The 19,060-nt window shown below is 39.3% G+C and overlaps 1 protein-coding gene across 1 annotated transcript in view; it reads right to left on the reverse strand.

Annotated features, from left to right (window-relative positions):
• RASGEF1B (RasGEF domain family member 1B) overlaps positions 1-19,060 on the reverse strand; it is a 540,242-nt gene that overhangs the window by 520,841 nt on the left and 341 nt on the right. The gene's annotated exons all lie outside the window — the stretch shown is intronic.

The raw sequence follows: 19,060 nt of genomic DNA on the forward strand, positions 1-19,060 counted from the left end.
ATTTTTTCATGCAACCTTCCTTAGGAAGCTACTGGAATATACGTTTCACCATAATGAGGGTGAATCCAAGAATATAGAAGCTAAGACACAGGACCCCGGCCAGGTGGTTCAATTGGTTGGAGTGTCGCCCTATACACCAAAAGGTGGAGGGTTCAATCCCCGGTCATGGGTTTGGGTACATACGAGAGGCAACCAATAGATGTTTCTCACATTAATGTTTATCTATCTATCTATCTATCTATCTTCCTCTTCCTCGCTCTAAAAATATCAATAAACATATCCTTGAGTGAGGATTTTAAAAAAAGCAACCAGAATTAAGAAGTGAGGTTTGTGCCCTGGCTAGTGTGGCTCGATTAGTTAGTGTCATCCAGTACACCAAAATGTGGCGAGTTCAATTACTGGTCAGGGCACATACCTAGGTTGCATGTTCAGTCTTGTTTGGGTACATACGAGAGGCAACCAATAGATGTTTCTCACATTAATGTTTATCTATCTATCTATCTATCTATCTTCCTCTTCCTCACTCTAAAAATATCAATAAACATATCCTTGAGTGAGGATTTTAAAAAAAATCTTAAGCCCAGCTGGCGTGGCTTAGTGGTTGATTGTCAACCTATAAACCAGGAGGTCATAGTTCAATTCCTGGTCAGGGCACATACCTAGGTTGCCGGTTCCGTCCCAGGTCAGGGCGCATACAGGAGGCAACCAATCAATGTTTCTCGCTCACATCAATGTTTCTCTCTCTCTCCCTCTCTTCTTACTCTTCCTTTCTCTCTCTCTCTAAAATCAATAAACATACCTCAGGTGAGGATTTTAAAAAACTATCAAGTTGTACATTTTACAGCAATTGTACACTTTCATATCAAGTTATTATATATCAAGTATATCCCAATAAAACTTTTTAAAAATTATGAGTGTTTATTTTTAAACAAACTAAATTATAAGATTAGAAGGATAAGCCAGGACAATATCATAAATTAATATTTTCCTGGTACATTTGAAAGCAAATAGTATGCACTTACAAAATACAATGAAGACACAGGTATAATTTAAGGAGTGCTTTTGCCATTTTCTCTATAGATACAATTGGAAGACAAAAATGTTTAAATTATTCTAAAATTTTCCCATATTCAAAATAAAATACAAATAATATTTTTTCAAAGGAGGCACCAAAACATATACATATTTCAAATGTTTCCAAAAGACAGTTAAACCAAGACAAAAATATGGGGGGAGGGGGATAAAATAAGCGATCCAATTAGCAAGAATATACTAATTAGCATCCCAAACTATCTTGAAGAGAAATAAAGCCTTACCAGATAAAACTCTTCTAAACATAATTTTTAAAAGTGGCTCATACTTTATCTCAGAGTTTCTACCTACTAGTCTCCAAATTTATTCTTCTAAATCTTTTCTACCTTTCCTACATGAAATTTTAAAACCCTGAATAGAAACTGAATTTAAATAGTTATAAGAAAAGGAGGTGTGGGGGGCCGGGGAAGAAAATGAGGTGGTTGTTCATATTTGGAAAATACTCCAAAGTCAGCCAGAATTCAAGAAGGCTTTCAAAAGACTCAAAGGTATGAAATGATTTAGAATTTTTTGGGTTTTTTAAATCACTCAGCAATAGGGTTGTTACAAGCTGATGATATTTCATCGGTATACCCAATAACGAAAAAACTCTATATAGCTAGTATTTTCTGGTGTCCAAAGGGTTTATGAAGATTCATAATACACTAAGTGCTTTTGTTAACCCTAGAGTTTTGTGCATTTAACTTTAGTAGGGATCCTCTAGGTTTTAAGCTAGGTTTGCCAGCCTGGCATAGTGGAAGAAAACACATGGACTCTTGTCATGCCAGCAATTACAACCAGTAGTAAATGATGGAGGTGAGTTCAGCTCACTATAATTCTTCATTAAAAATCGGGGGATTCGTCTAAATACTTTTCATGTCACCATCATTTTGTGACTATGTCCACCAGACAGTACGGTTTCAGCACCATGGACAGTTGCATCACCTAGGGAAAGGACACTGAAATAGAAAAACCAATAGTTTTGTTTTAAAAGTCATTGTGGGAGACATCTGTAAGGCTGTCAACAATAAAATAAAATTTACAAAAAAGCCATTGTACAAAAGTCCATGAATACTTTTACTATTTCAAGTTAATGTGGTGTTTATGATAAGAAAATTTTCCATTTTTATTTTTGTAGCCACATTTCAACATGAACATCTTGGAATATAGAAATAATTTGCCTTGTTAAGAAAATCTCTGTATTTATTATATAAAATTTCCAGTTAATATTGATTAAAGATTTATATAGAATATGTGTCAAAATGCAAATGAACACACAAAAATTAGCAAAAAGAGTAAAGTAAAAATACTTTTATCAAATTTGTTTTGCTGCTCTTCAACTGAATGATACCAGTAAATTGAAAAGAATGAATATTTTCAGCTGTATCAACTAAAAATGTCAGACACACAAAAATATCTTTAGTCAATTTAAACATTAAAGTTGCTATCATAATATATTCTAGAATTTACAATCAGTGTCATCCTAAAATATTTTATAGTGCAGTGCCTTCCTCAAAGAAGGGAAAAATCATATCAGGTGATGCTATCATCTCTTCTTGTCCACACTCAATAATTAAAAGCAAATGAAGTCAGGTAATATGAAAGTCAAATCTGCAAGCCTTCAAGGTCAAAGAGAAAAGTGAAAGGAGTCCATCAAAAAAATCTTATATCTAAAAGTATATACATGCATGGAGGAGAATGATGTTGTAGTTCCCTTGGGGATGGGGGAAATGGAAGGTCTGTGAAAAGTATGATGTGGTTTTATGCATTTATTCATTCATGTCCTAATTCTACAAGCCTGCTATTGGGGAAACATTGCTATGTGCTGGGGATACAACGGTGAAGAAATAAATAGTTCTTTTCATTGTCTAATATTGAGCTTCTTGCTAGGAGAGAAACTCCACAATTGTTTCAATGTGGAATGAAGAGTGAATCTAGAGATACCAAGAAAGCTTGCAGAATCTCTTCTAAAGAACAGCTATCTACCCTCACAATATAGAAAGAAAATAGAGAAAAGGCAATAAAAAGAGATAAGCTGTGCGTTTTCATAAGTGGGAGTTTTCCTTGGTCCCACCAATTTCTTTTTCCTTTTTTTATTCATTTTTAGTGAGAGAAGAAAGGAGAGGGGGATAGAGAGAGAGAGAAATATCTATGTGAAAATGAAACATCGGCCCTAACCGGTTTGACTCAGTGGATAGAGCGACAGTCTGCGGACTGAAAGGTCCCAGGTTCGATTCTGGTCAAGGGCATGTACCTTGGTTGTGGGCACATCCCCAGTGGTGGGTAGAGAGGGGGCAGCTGATCGATGTTTCTCTCTCATCGATGTTTCTAACTCTCTATCCCTCTCCTTTACACTCTGTAAAAAATAAATAAATAAATAAATAAATAAAATATATTTTTTTAAAAAAACAAAACAAACAAAAAAAACATCAGATAGGCTGCTTCCTGCATGCCCCCTACCAGGGATCAAACCCGCAACCCAGGCATCAAACCAGTAACTTTTTGGTGCACAGGATGATGTCCAACCAACTGAGCCACATTGGCCAGGGCTGCCCTACTATTTTAGAAGGAAGAAGAAAAGAGAGACAGACATATGCATATCAGAGGCTCCACACACTCACAGATATGGCCCAATCTGAGTACTGCAACCTGTCAGATTTGTATTCCTCCTCTTGGGGTCCAATGAGGAAGAGAACTAATTTGATTGGTTGGGTAATAAAGGAGCATTGAGTACTCATGCTAGAGGACCATGCTGTAAATTTCTATTTGGAGAAAGTGTCATTATCAAAATACAATTTTTACATCTGGGTAAGCATATAGTTGACCATGATCTTTTCAACGGGTCTGTTTTTCTTAAAACTCCACTATTCAAAAGATAATTAAACCAATAGTGACATTTAACAAACAAAGATCCATTCATGACATTTTAAAGAGAATGACATATATTTGCATACACAGAGGAAAAACTGATATTTCAAAATTCTAAAATATGCATGCAATATAGTAATATGTAGCATTATCCAGGAAAGCTGGATTAGAGCAAAGAGCATCTTAGTGTTTTGCAAAAATGCAAGGAAAACTAACACATCTAGCAGGTGTGAGTCACTGTTTGAAAGTATCAAAGCACAAAAACTGAAGCAAAGAAGCAGTTTATATTTACTAATCTTCAAGGTTTTGTGTATAAGAAAATTGATGCTGTTTCTTCATAGTAAAATTGATTTAAATCATCCTGATAATGATTTGTTTACCTAAAGTTTTACTTTTTAATTTATTAAAAACATAATATTGAATTGACAATCCAATTTTTCTAGATGCAAACCTAAATAGGAAAAAAGGCGTCACCATACTCACACACAATGTATAGCAAAGTAATATTCCCAAGTGAGCCATCTAGCCTAGCAACTATGAACTGGATAAATCAGACTAGATCAAATTCCCTTTCTTATTTCTTAAATACTATAAGACTTGCTGTGATTTTCATTTATTTATTAATCAAATATTTACGAAGTAATTATCATTTTTCCTGCCCACCATGTAAAGAGGTAAAAGAAGCTACAAAATAAAAGAGTAAGTTTTCACAACTTACACTTTAATTGAAGGGGTTATCATATAGGCCCTCTTAACAGTTGATATAAGCAGAAAATTGTATACTGTTTATTTTCCAATTTGGATATAATCTTTATAACATATCCCTTGCATTAGGTCAGCATTATCTTAAGGATAGAAACATTGACACCTTCCATGTAAGAACTACTCAATTCTCAGGGTACATACCACATATGCAATAGAAAATCAAATATTTGTCTGGTATGAAACAGTAAGGAAAAACCAATTCTCTGAAAACTCTTTTAATAATGAAATATATTCAGAGGTCAAGAGTTGTCTGAGTGGTTTTATAATTCATCACTCAGCACAAGTATAAATCATATTTTCTAAAACTGAAAGTACTATATAGGAAAAAAAAGTCCCTTGATAAATAAATTCTAAAACAGTTACCATCTTCATAACATTGTTCTATTTGGCCAACCTGATGTGACAGATTAATTATTTCAAACTGAAAGTTCTCACTTACACTTAATTTTCTGTTTAAAAACAAATTAAAATACACAACACACCATTCTCAAGCACATTTCTTTGTTCATTGCAAGCTGACCAATTAAAGTCAAATCCATGTATTTTGCTTTACGGAAACTAAATTGAACTGTTCTCCACAATTTAGAGCACTAAAACAACCACTAGCTTTAGAGTCACTGTTAAGGTTCAAGACCCAGCTTGCCACATACAATTGTCTGACTTTGGGGAACTCATCTAATGTCTTGGCGATTCAAATTCCTCACCTGCAAATCAAAACTTTGAGGTGCAATCATTTAGCATCCCATCCCATCTCTACAGACTCTACTCTTTTAAGACACTGGCATTTCCTGAAGTTCTAATAATATTCTCATTCGATCCAAATGACATTCCATTTCACCACAAATCACATCCAACACCAGCTACATCATTACAGATTATTCTTGTGAATTCATGCACTTTTGCCTAAATATGTAAGGAGGCACCACAGCATTTTTATGAATTGGCAGAATTTTTTACAAACCAGTAATTCAGATGGCCACATTGATCTTTCTGGAGGAAGTTAGGAAACAGATGACATATTCAAATTGGATAACTTAAAGAAAATTCAATAAAATTTGACTATTTATGAAGGTGCAAGAAGGGTGTAAGAAAAACCACACGGTATGGTGCAATATCGTGAGGCTAGTAACGTGCTCAATTACCACCGCTAAAGTGGCAAGGGACAAACAGGCTATGTGGAGAGGACCAACTTACAGGAGCTGTGATCTTAGTCAGAGGGACACAACCAGCTCAAGGTGACCTTGCAATGCGGGGGGATGGAGTGATAACTGTCTTGCCCTTACATTCTCCACTCCCTCCCGTCTCTGACCAGTGCTCCCCACTGGCCAAACACAATTAGAAGCTGAGGCCCAGCCAACTCTGTGGGTGTGCTTCGTACAGGTGGGCTTCCTGGAGCACAGAGTGGGAAAAGGTCAAGAACTGGAGGAGCAAAGGGAAATACCTAACACAATCCTCTTCCCTCGAAGTAGGCGAGATTCTCAGTTACACTGAGCCTGAAGCTTCTGTGATGCTGTCATGACGACAAACTGCTTGTCTAGTATGTTCATGGGATGTGCTGGATCCCGTCCAAATTCTGACCATGTATTTAATGTTCAAATAGTCTTCATTCTAACACCAAAAACCTATTAGGACCCTCTAATGTAGTCATCTAGGATAATTTTAGATCTCAACAGGTTTTCACAAGGAATGTAAGCAAACCAATTGCTTAAATTGGAAGAAATGTCGATGTTAGTAAAGATCGAATTTCTATACTCCCTCTCTCTAACTAGTTGCTTTGGACATCAATGAGCTGCACAAAAGGAACCACAATGATTTTTCTGGTAAAGCAGCTCCAGCAGACCTGAAAGGTTGAAGCACAGCACTATTCACTCTTTGATGGGTCATGCATGTAAAACCATGCTGAGCTGCAGAAACGCAAAAAGGCCCCAGGGGATAGCAGAGTAAAGGTGGGTGACAGGAGGAGGGGCTTCAAAGGAGGACTTCATTCAAACCTGTGGCCAAGAGAAGCCAAGGAGCATATTCATCAATAAAGAAAGAAAAACATTGCTAATTGGGTAACTGCCATCATGTGACAGGAATTATGCTAAATACTTTCACATCATACTTCATATAATCTGCACAACCGCCCAGTAAGGTATTTTGATTTAGAACATTTGACATGTGAGAAAGTAACTTATCTAACAAAACAAAATCAGAAAATCCAGTAAAGAGGCATAAATTTCAAAACGTTTTACATCTGATGTGATCTCAGTCATAATCCCACCATTGCACCATTTTCAATCATTGCTGTGTCTTGGAAATGACAAGACACAATTGAGAACTTATTCTGCCTATTTATAGCAACAATCTGGAAAAACAGAATTTCTTCTGAAATCTACTCCTTTGGGGAAATATTTGAAATGGTTGTTACAGCACGTGGAAGCATTCTCGAGAAAGAGTTAACCCAAGAAATCTTTTTCCTAGAATACCCATAGTGGTTTCCTACCAGACCTCACCTCAGAATAGCACTCTGCTGTAATCCTCACAGCACCAAGCACATGAAAAGCACACATAATTGGGATTAAATAAATACTACTCAATGAGTAGTCAGCATAGCATAGTACATAATGGGCAAGAGACTTCAGAAAGAAGAGTAAACACTGGTTTATTTACCATAAAAAATAATCAAGCTAATCTTTTATCACCACTAGTGCTATCACATCTAATTTCATTTATGTGTGGGCCAGTGACAAAGTATATAGTAGGTGCCTTCTCTTATACTCCCATCACATGTCCACTTAATATCCACCTCACTCCAAAAAATTAATACAGGAAGAACCAGACTAAAATGTAAATCAAGTTCAACCATGAAGTGGAAAATGAAAGAAAACTTATTAATAAGAAGAAAGGCAACACCTAATGTTAATTTTGTGCCAGGTGAAGTACTTAATACTTTACATATATTTTCTCATTTAATCTCAGAGTAACCATTGTCTTCATTTTAGAGATGAAGACACTAAAGCTTAGAGAAGTTAAGGAACTTGCCTATGGTCACACAAATAATAACTGACAAGTGACAAAGAAGAGATTTAACTTAAACTCTAGAAGTTCATTGTAAATGGCAGCCTTTAATATCAAGCAGATACAAGGAGTAGGAAGGGCCACTCCTTTGCCTTGGTGATGGCGGAATTGTTATGGAGATAACTAATGAATAAGAGACTCAATTGCTTCCTTACACTGGTGAGGGCATCCCAGTGAAGACCTAGCTTCCCATGGAAAGACGGGGGAACTTGGAAACAGAAGACCCAGAGCTGAAGTCCTAGCTCCATTACTTTCCGGCTCTGGTTATCTTGCAACATTCACTTCATCTCTCTGAACCTCACCTTCTAAATTTGTCAGATGGGGATGATAATGCTTCCAAAGCTGTTTATCAAGATTCAGTCAAAGTGCTTCAAAATCTACAAAGCACTGTGCCGCAAAATTTGTCAATTATTCTCTTCTACTGATAGCACGCTCAGCCACCAGCATAACATGAAATCCTGGGCAGTCACCCCGGTGTGCTGCACATCTTAAGAATGGTTTGTGTATATCATATGTGAAATCTAATGAACAATATAAATTGGTGAACAAAAGAGATTCAGAGACATAGAAGCATGGAACAGACTGTTGAATCTCAAAGGGAAGGTGGGGGAGGGTGGGTGGATGGGAAGAGATCAACCAAAGAACTTGTATGCATGTATGTAACCCATGGTCACTGACAATAGGGTGGTGAAGGCCTGGGGCCTGGGGGGGGGGTGGGCTAGAAGAGGTCAATGGGGGACAGAACGGAGCATATGTAATACTTTCAACAATAAAGACTTTTTTTAAAAAAGAGAGAGAGAATGATTTGAGTATAGAGAAAATCTATTTGTTCTCTATAGTTTACAGCTTGGGAGGTCTTCATCCAATGAAATAAGGAACTCGAAGGAAGAGATAGGGTAGTTAGAGATATCAGGTGGGATTTATGCTAACTTTTGTGGACAAAGAAGGGATTGGGAAATGCCTTTGAAACCAGATCGTCTGAAATGCCAGAAATGAGAAGTACCTTTACGAAGGATAGAATGTTTAATTTAAATAATAACACCATTTTATGGCATTTAGGTATTCTCTGCAGTATTGTTCCAAACTGTATTTGAGGTAAAAGATACCTTACCCTTTTTTATACCACTTTATGATTTTCAAAGAATTTCATATTGATGATTTCAATTGATGGTGTCTTTTTAGTGCTATCTTCTTAATTCTATTAAGGAGGAAGACATATATAGAAAAAGGTAATAAATTATTTTTATTATCTGCAAGGCTGTTGGACAATTTTAGACCCAAGCTATTTTCCAATAGCTAATAATTTACTTCTCATTCCTTAGTTTTTTTTCATCTGTAAATAGAGTAAAATAACCCCCTACTGCTTTTTCATTTCTAATAAAATTATGTGTGCAAGATGTTTTGGTAAATTCTAAGGAAATGTTATTATCGTTTATTATCCATCACCTCTGCCAAGTAAGGGTATATGCCTTAGTCATTCTAACCCACAGCAACTCCCAATCAAACATAACTTAAGGTAAGCCAAGAGAAATCCATCTATTTAGACAGTATTCATGCATGAGGGAAGTTCACACAACGTGCAGAGAGAGGGGGCTGCATTAACTGGGAACCCCAGAGGGTCCACCCAGCTGCATGGACATTCATGCCTGGCACCGTGCAAGTGGACTCCTAAAAATCACAGTCATCTGACTCACTCATAGCATCTGGGCTCGAGAAAATTTTATTTCTCAAATCCTGCTTTCCTTCCCTTGTCTTCCCAGCCACACATACAATCTGGACAGTCCATAAGGCAGGGGATAATTTTAGGGGCTTCCCCAGAGCCTGACTGGATGCTTTCCAATCATTTATTTCTGGCCTGTGCAATCAGATGCGCTATTTCTTTACACATGAGAAAAAATGAAATCAGTTTCTATTTGCAGAGTGAGATGGGAAAACTGAAAATCACACACAGCCATATCATCGACCCTTAGAAAGGGCCTCCCTAGGCTAGAGGAGAGCAAGAAGACAAAAGAAATCTCCAAAGGAAAAAAGTTCCATTTGTTAACCCCTGAGAAGTGTCCCATATGCGTGGCCTCACTTCTATAAGCACATTCAAGGTTTTGGAGCAAAGTTGATAAATTAAAAAATCAATGAGATTTCTAGATTCATTTTAACCTCTGATGATGATGTGATTTGATCATCGTAGCCATTCCAGGAGCAAATTCTGTTTGTCTGTGTGTCTATCTGCATGTGTGTGGCTCTGTGTGTGCCTCTGACCTCTCCCACACCACCCCACTCAGTTCTAACAGACACACGAGACATTATAATGTGTATGAAATTTGGTTAAAATGAGCATCAAGAACAAGCTTGATGGGCCAAAAAAAAAAAAGGCTTGGTGGGTTAGAGTTTTAGATTTCACACTGACTCAAGAATGAAATAGGAAAAAAGAAAACTGACAAGATTATATGAACAAATTGTATGTACCTAAATGTAGTTACAAGTGAAGTCATCTTATCACTTCCACCCAAAATTTGCTAGCTACAGAACTCCACCTACGCTCTGAGACATCAGACTCTCTCCCAAGAATCCTTTCTTCCTTTGGTATTAGTTGGTGCCCTCTGGGGAAAATTATATCCTGTGAGCTCTTGAACCAGACATTGGACCAACCTGGCTCCAGACCACCTGTGTGCCTGTACTGCTCCTGCAGCAAACAACCCATTTCTGCTCTGCCCCGGACATCCATGCTGCCATGCTTTGAAAAGGCTCCCTCCTCTGAGTTCTGCTCTCTGAAATGGCCCCGTAGCCCAGTGGTTTGGGTCATCCATCATATGTCAAGGTCTTTTTCTGGCTCAGGGTAGCTAGACTCAGGGGACAAAGGAAAAGGGGAGGGAATTCACACAACAGGGACTATATGTTTTTGCAATCTACAATCCTAGCCTCTCATACCCTCTTTCTGAGTCTGGCCCAGCAGCCCCTCCTTGCAGCTTGCCTTCTGTCGCGGATTTCTGCACGCCCACCCTCACTCCTATCCCCTACTTCATCCCTACTCTCCCCTTCTATCCCCATCCCCTTTCCACTCCCTCCTCCTAATGTGGATGGGATTTAATTCATAAACCTAGTTCAAGTTTAGTTTTTAATTGTTTTATTCCCTAACTAAATCTCTAAATGCAAAAAGATTCCAGGGGGGTTTACTGTACAGAGGCGAAAGCTCTCATTGTAAAATATGACTGCTTCATATTTCTTCCTCAACCTTTCAAATAGAAGCATTTTTATTCCTTAGCATTCATACCATCCCTAACAGTCCATTTTCCAGCAGGCTCCTGCACACCCAGGATGCACCTTATGTTTCTGTCCTCTTCATTACAGTATCAGCGACGGCAACTCACATTTATATAACGCTTGACATTTTATAAAGGACGTTCATGTTACCAGACCAGAGCCGCACGTCAATTCTGTGAGTGAAGCAAATCGAATTGTGATGCTTTCATTTTAGAGCTATGAAAATTGACACTCTGAGAGGTAAGGAGATTTCCCCCAGTAGCATTCAGCCAGTGAGGAGATGAGCCATGCTCAGAATCCAGATCTTAAGACTCCTGGTGCAGGTTCTTTGCAATTTGTAATGCAGCCCCATGTGCCTCTCCGCAGGCACCCTTGCTGGACTTCCAGCTGAGTTCAAGTAATCCCCATGAAAATAAAGCCCCACGCTTTCAGGTCATCCAACAGAGGGAAGCAGGGCATCATTACCCCCTCTTTCTCACTGGAAATTCAATAAGGAAGCTCCCTGGGTAAAACGTTCTTTGGAAGTAAATTAATTTTGGAATAATCTAGCTTGACTTCCAACAAGAATTCTCTACCAACAGCATGGAACATAATGGTCTGATGAATAAAATCATGACTTATAACATGAATTTTCTTCACTTGACTTACTTTAGGATACATGTTTGCAAATCATTTAAAACATATTCTGTGTTTAATTATATTGCAATTTATGGTTGAATTTTATTTAAATGGCATTTTTAATTGGCACATTTTTCAAGTACTGCTTCTGCCAGAATTGCATGTAAAAGTACATTATCATCACTTGTATGACTGCAGCCTAAGTTAGCCTCAATATACATCCCATAGATTAGGGGCAAGTCACTAAAGGACAGTGGATGTCACATTTCCATGAAATACAATTAAATAAATCCAGAAATAAATTGGTTCCCAGATTTTGCTAAAACAGCACATGGCATGTGTTCAAAATTAATAAGTATTGATTGAGTACCTATGTTGTGCTCAGCACTGTGAAGAATTCAGAAAAATGCAAGGTGTTTCTAAGATAGTCAAAGAAGAAAGACAATACAGGATTATTAGAATCAAGGTGAAAGTATATAATAATCATCATCATCATCATCATCATTATATTATTTGCCAATTACTATATGCCACATACTTTGCTAAGTACTTTATTTGAATTCTTATTTAATCCTCATAACAACTCAATGACATAGCTACTATTATTATTCTAATTCTACAGAAAATAAAAGTGAGGCATAAAGAAGTAATTTATTTAAGATCACATAGTTAAAATGTGGAGGAGTCAAAATTGGAAACCAAGTACCTGACTTTCGAGCCGTGTACTCCTGGCCTATTTGCTGTGGTTTGGGGGAAGGTTTCATTAAAGGCGGGGTCTCTCCTATAGCCCTGAAGGTTAGGGAGTTAGGAAGAATGAAAAGAATGGGGATAGGTCATCATATTACAGCATAGACAAGTAGCATAAGCAACGAAGGCCCAGGGGCGAGAATCTGTATGTGACATGGGAGGATCAATGGAAGAAAATCAATGGCAAGAAGTGAAGTTAGCTAGGCAGAGGGAGACACTTTAGGGAATACCTTAGAAATAATTAGTCAATGTTTCTCTCTCTCCCTCTCCCTTTTTTCTCTCTCTAAAATCAATTAAAACATTTTTTTTAAAAAAGAAAGAAAACATAGATGTCACCCCAGTCCTACTCTAGGTAAGAAGAAGACTGTGATGTTTTGGCTCATGAAGGGTTGAAAAGGAGACATGGGTTTCAGCTGTTTGCAGGGAGAGTGATGAGTCCTCCATTTGGTTTGCAAAGGTAGAGGTTTGAAAGGTATGTGGAATATTGTTAATATTTTATAGGTATTTGGAGAAATAGGCCTAGAATAAATTTAAGGTGGGAAGCACAGTCCTTACTCATCACAGAATTCAGATAAATAAAAGTTGTCATATTTATGAGCCACTTCAATAGGTAACTCTAAGTAAGTAGCACTTTCCTAATATAAATGTCACGACTGGACCTATTGCATTTCATCAAAGATTTGCAAAGTAAAGAAATTCAAAATATACAAGAACATCTACAAATTGAAAAGAACTAAGCAAATGGAAAAAAATCAAAGCATTAAGCTCCTACCCCTGCTCCCTGCAACATGCAGCCAGCACTGGCCATTGGGCAGATATGAAATATCAGCCTTTCCTTATCAAAATACAAAAAGGCAAAATTCATGTTTTGGTTTCTCAGCAAGAAGCCATTAGACAGATGTAATCATAATGAGACCAAATATTCCTGTAAATGAACTGCATGCATTCAGGACCACATGCAGAGTTTAAAAGCAGCTAACACAAAAGGTAAGTAGAGTTGCCCGGGTGTATACAATGGTTCAGATGTGGTAGAGCAATTCAATTGGCCCTCAAACAAACTGAGTTGTGAATTTACAAGACAAACTCAGCATCCATTACCTTAAAACTCAAATGGCCCAGCTGTGGCAATAGGAGCTATTAGTTTCAAAGTCAACTTCCGTGTTATGATCATCCACCAACATCTAATCACTCAAGTTAAAGCCATATATAAGCAAGTTATTAGCTTTCAACCAGACTGACCACATGGTTCATTCTTTAAATACTGAAAGCCAATCAGAATGGCCAAGTGGATAAGAGTATGTAAGATTCATTTAAAGACAAAAGAGTTCATTAAAATGGATAAAATCAAGATCTTTACCAGGTAAATTAGAAGTAAAATCTGCTTGAAAGTGTAACTTCCTGCACCAGAGAAGAGATGGGCCAATTAAAATATAAAACTGGTAAGAGTCATAAATTGTAGCCTGGGGAGTCAATCCAACCAGTGGGGCACATTTGTTGTTATTGGATACAAAGAGACAAATAAATTGAAATTTGAGTACAGTGTTCAAAATATAAAAACCCATGTCATAAAATACGCTCAGGTAGCATGCCAAACGTTTTACCCACTTTTAGGCAGAATATTTATCAAAAGTTATTTGGTAAGTTAGTTGTTTGAAACCCTAAAAATATTTTTTACCAAAAAAAATAATATTATGTATGTTAATTGGCTTCCCAAGATAGACCACAAAAATCTCCTGATATATAGTGTAAGAAGGTATAAGTATAGTACTGGGAAAATGAGGTGATACAAACTGGTCTATAAAAATAGAATCTTACCATCTTATACAGCATTGCTTTTTAAATTATAAGTCACAATTCATGAAATCAATTCAGTGGGTCTTTCCCCCCCCCCCATTTAATTCTTACTAAAATGGCAGAGATAGAATGGAAGGGAAAGAACAGAATTGCAAAAATCAGAGCACATCCCCTGTCACAAGGAAAAGTGTTATTCTTGAAATTTATTCCAGTGTTATCTATAATAATAAAAGGGTAATATGCTAATTAGACTGGACATCATTCTGGATGTCCTTCCTGATGAGCCGGCACCAGAGGGAAGCCAGCCCGGGTCCCAGATGCCTGCTGGCGGCCCGAGGGAAGCCAGGGGAAGGAAGGCCTACTCTTGCACAAATTTTCATGCATCGGGCCTCTAGTATTGGTATAAATAGCTATGTGAAATCAGGATTTCAATGTAAAATACATTTCTTACTGTAGGTCAGTCAAAACAGTTTGAATGTTTTTTAGCAAGGCTTCTATGGGGTGCCTAGCACAAATCCAGTGCTTAATAACAGTTGTTAAATGACTGAACGAACTTGTGAACACATGAAGAATGAAGGAATAGGATGCCAGTAATAAGCCCCTCTCAGTCACAACCCTGACACTTGCAGTGGAATGGTTGCTCACTTCAGAATTTCCATGCTAGTGAGGTAATGAGGAAGACAGTTGCCCAGCTGCAGTTCCCTGTAGGAGCCTCCTGTGGCCTGGGACAGGCTCTCTGACACAGTAGGAGCTATAAACAGGGAAGGATGGGGATAAGGCTTCCACAGCTGAGTGGAGCTGAACTCTGTAAACCTCCTTCTGAGGAAGGAGGAGGAAGATAAGATAGAATTGCTAGATTTATCAAGTAAAAAATACAGAGGACTGGTTAAATTTGAATTTCAGATAACAGATAATTTAAGAACAGAGAAAATCATAAACCTTCAGGGTTAGAATATCAATTCAATCAGACATTTATTTGATAGAAAACTATGTGCAAAACACTCTGCTAGGTGGTGTGGATGGAAAAAATATTGATTCTTGAAGCTGAAGAGGTCAGAGACACACAGGAAAAGACCCTAGTAATGACCATATTGAGCACTACTCTAAGTTCTTTTTAGGCATTAACTTCTGCATTTGGCCCTGCTATTCTTCCTACTGAAGATAGGAAACTTAGCATAGAGAAATTATAAGAAAGAGTTGGCCACAGTTTCTCATAGAAACAAACACAAATAATATTCAGTGGGACTGTGATAGAGGGCTGGATGTTGTCCAGGGAGGTGGGTCTGGAGATGAGATTTGAGCTGAACCTTGAAAAAAGCAGAAACAGCAATAGGAGGATATTAGGGGAAGAATATTCCAGGCAGAGGAACAGCTCAAAGGCATTTAGTTTTTTATTTTGTTTTCTACCTCAGCTCCAACTCTAAATACCAAGTAACCATAGTTGAGGGAGGGAGGTGAACTTTGAGATCCTCCCTCTAGCACACATTACTAGAGAGACTTTCAGCAAATTAAGGTTGGTCTGAAACCACCAACTGGTGTGCTTAGAATGTCCTACCTTTCTCTAAACCTTAACTTTCTCATCTGTGAAACATGGTTGTTAACATCTACATCTTAAAGCTATTGGAAGAATAGCTGAGCTCATGTATACAGGATGCGGCAGAGTGGGTTTACACTTGTGAGTACGTAAAACAGTTCATTCTTGATTATTATTTATTGTATTATTTTCCACAAGATCAACTGTAAACCTGCTTTTGCCCCGCTCCCTCCTGTCCCCCCACCCCCTCCCCCGCATTATGGCCTTAGAACAATGGCTGGTCTAGAGTAGACAATCTGTTAGTTATTATGCATGATGCATAAATTAAAATAAAGCTACTGTCACAGTTAGGCAGCAATACTGGTGGAGACAGAAAACAGAATGTGGAAATGAGTAGAGTAGACATGAGGTGTGACAATTCTAGAGACCACATCTATGAACAGTGGCATGGAATTGAACGTCCCTTTTCTGTAAAGCCAGATGTGCTCTGCCCAAAAGATGTGGCTCCTGAAAGGGGCCCACCAGGTCAGATGATGAACGATGGTAGGATTCAAAATGCAGGTTTGTAAACTAAGGATGAGGGGCCTAGAAGGAGAAAAAGAATGCCTCTGTCTATATAATTCTCCTGCCACTTCCTGTCTTGGACCCCATCACTAAGGCACATTGCAGAGCAACACTGAGGCTGGAGGATATAGATCAAGTTCATAATATGTCAGAGTTTGAAGGGGAAGGAATGGGCGCCAGGGCAGGCCAGCCAGCCAGCCAAGCTTATAAGACATACAAGTAGGACCAGCTTGGTCTGAAACCATCGAGTTGTGTGCTTAGAATGTCCTACCTTCCTAGACATCAGAATCCATAGCAAGCTCACTCTTTCTGCAGGAGCTCTGTATTGGTAAGGCACAATCATTATTCCCAAGTCTAGTCCCTGTTCGGGGCACTGCCATGGCTGGGATGAATAAGTTTACCCGCTTTGCTCTTCCCTTGAAATTTTAAAATTGTTTCTCAAAGACTTAGTTTGTAAACTTAAACACTGTGCTAAGAAAAAGGAAAGGAAAGGTTAACAAAATGATTGCGGAGCCTACTCTGTGTTTCAAATGCACACCATCTGTCCTTAGCCTCTGGGGATGATGCAGCAGGGAATGCACTGGAGTTTTTTTGCAGCCACAGTGGCTTTCTGCCCCTATGTTCCCCATAACCTGTCACCCACCCTCCCTTGTCAGACAGTTGCAAACACAGAGGAGGTCCTGCCTGCATTCGGTCCTCTTCCAGGCAGAAACTCCTAATGGGCCTGTGCAGGAAGAAACTGCATTCTTGGCCACCTCCTAACCAAAATAAAACCAAAGGCCACTCGTTATGAAAATACCCATCTCTTCTCTTGACCTCCCTGAAACTAAAGTTACCTCCAAAGCTAGAATTAGAGCATTTGGGGGAAATGAAAAACTGCATAGAATTTTCTCCTATCCTAGCACTTTCGCTTTTAGGAAATTAATACTTTTAAAGGTTTAGGGATATCTTCCTTATACATTTCTCTCCCCACCAGATGTAGAGAGCTCAACAACTGCCTCTTCATTCATGAGTAAGAGTGTGTTGAAGGCGTTATCGCCTGAGAAGAAAGCATCCTCAAAACACATTCCTGACTCGGTTATTCATCTCTTTGGTCACAGATTTTCCTTCACAGGTAGGAGAGGGGCAGTCACTTAACTCCTCCAACAACCCTGATAAAAGTGATACCTGGGTGGAGTGGGTTCCGCCAGCGCTGAGTCAAGCATTTGTAGAAAGAGAGAGCAGATGCTACAGTAGCCCCTGCCTTTAGATGGGTAGAAAATATACAAAGCAAGGTTTAAGGAGTTATCAAAGACAGGGAATTCCCTTTCCCTGGAGCTCTTCAAAGACAGAACAGCTACTCATTTTCTTAATTGTCTAACTGTCTCTGACTTAGTTTATAAGGCCCTCTTCAACCATCAGTGATTGAGAGCCAATTATCCTAAGAAATCAAGGTGGGGTGTCTATTGGTTGGAGGATAAAACAGGCTTATATGCAACCAAAACGCAGTACATATAACCAAAATTGCTTGGCATGGGTTTGTGTGTCTTTTTGCTGTGTGTGTGTGTGTGTGTTAATATATTTTTATTCATGCCCAGGTTGCGGGCTCAATCCCCCATGTGGCATGGGTTTTGTTAATTTAGGAACAAAAATCCAAATACAAGTGAAGAGAAAGCCAAAGAGAAAAGCAATTTTAAAGGGGTCTCCCAGATGCCTGGAAGAGTCCCCAAATGCTGCCTAACATTTACATGACAGAGAAGCAAGCAGGCAGAGATGTTACCCGTCAAAGGAGACGGCTCATCTCAGCTGCAGGCCTGGAAACCTTTCCTTTTTCATAGATTCCAGGCTACCAAGTGTCCAGGCATTTCAGTCTGGTTTCTGCCAGCCTGCTCTTGTTTCCCAGCTCCATGGGGATCTCCCAGCTTAAAAACACAGCAGAGATTATGGTTGGGCGACCTGACCTCCAAAACCAAAGGAATATGGCCAGAGGAGCTCAGAAGGTAAGAACACCGACAGTTGCCAAAGGTGAGAAGACTAGCAAGCGGTCAGGGAAGAGACGAAGAGTCACTTCTTGCTGAAGGACAAACTCCTGCACCCAGGAGGGAAGAGACCACGTGCTTCTCTCTCTGGCCAGTCGGGGAACTGCAGACAGAAGGGCTGAGGCCGCTCCTGGAGTAGCTAGCCCTGGGCTGGCCGCGGCCCTGGGCTGAGTGAGCAGTGCCGGGCAAGCACACACTGGTCCACCTGGCCAGGGCCAGAGCCAGGGCCCTTGGTCCCGGCTTCGTGTTCAGGCAGCCTGTTGGGAGGGCGGCTGGATAGAGGCAAAGGACACTGTGGCACTACAGGAAGGGACGCGTCCCAGGCGGACACGCAAGCCAGCCTTCTCCCAAACAGCTTCTTGCTGAGACGCTCACCGCAGCCGCACTGCCATCGCAGGCGCGTGGGAGCAATGAGATGTACCTGCCTTCAGAGTCCGATCTGCTCACCTGACTCGGCGAATGCTATTTTAACCCTTCTCATCCCCACTGGGTCGCACGCACAGACGACAGGAGTTCACTTTTTGAGGTTGTGGATGTGCTGGAGGTTGGGGGAGGGCCGTCGCTGGAGGAGGCAGGAAGATAGGAACCTGCCGACCTAATGATATTACTGTTAAAAAGGAAGAAACAAAGTAGGCAGCTGAGAGGGACTGTGGGACACTGCTCATTTTCAAGCATCCCTGCTATTTTAGGTAAAAACCAACTCGAAAAACTCGTCCAGATGAACAGGAGGGGGAAAAATGTGTTTGCCTGTTAACTATAACTA

The sequence above is a fragment of the Myotis davidii genome, unplaced genomic scaffold, assembly GCF_000327345.1.
Source record: "Myotis davidii unplaced genomic scaffold, ASM32734v1 scaffold449, whole genome shotgun sequence".
Classification (NCBI taxonomy): Eukaryota; Metazoa; Chordata; class Mammalia; order Chiroptera; family Vespertilionidae; genus Myotis; species Myotis davidii.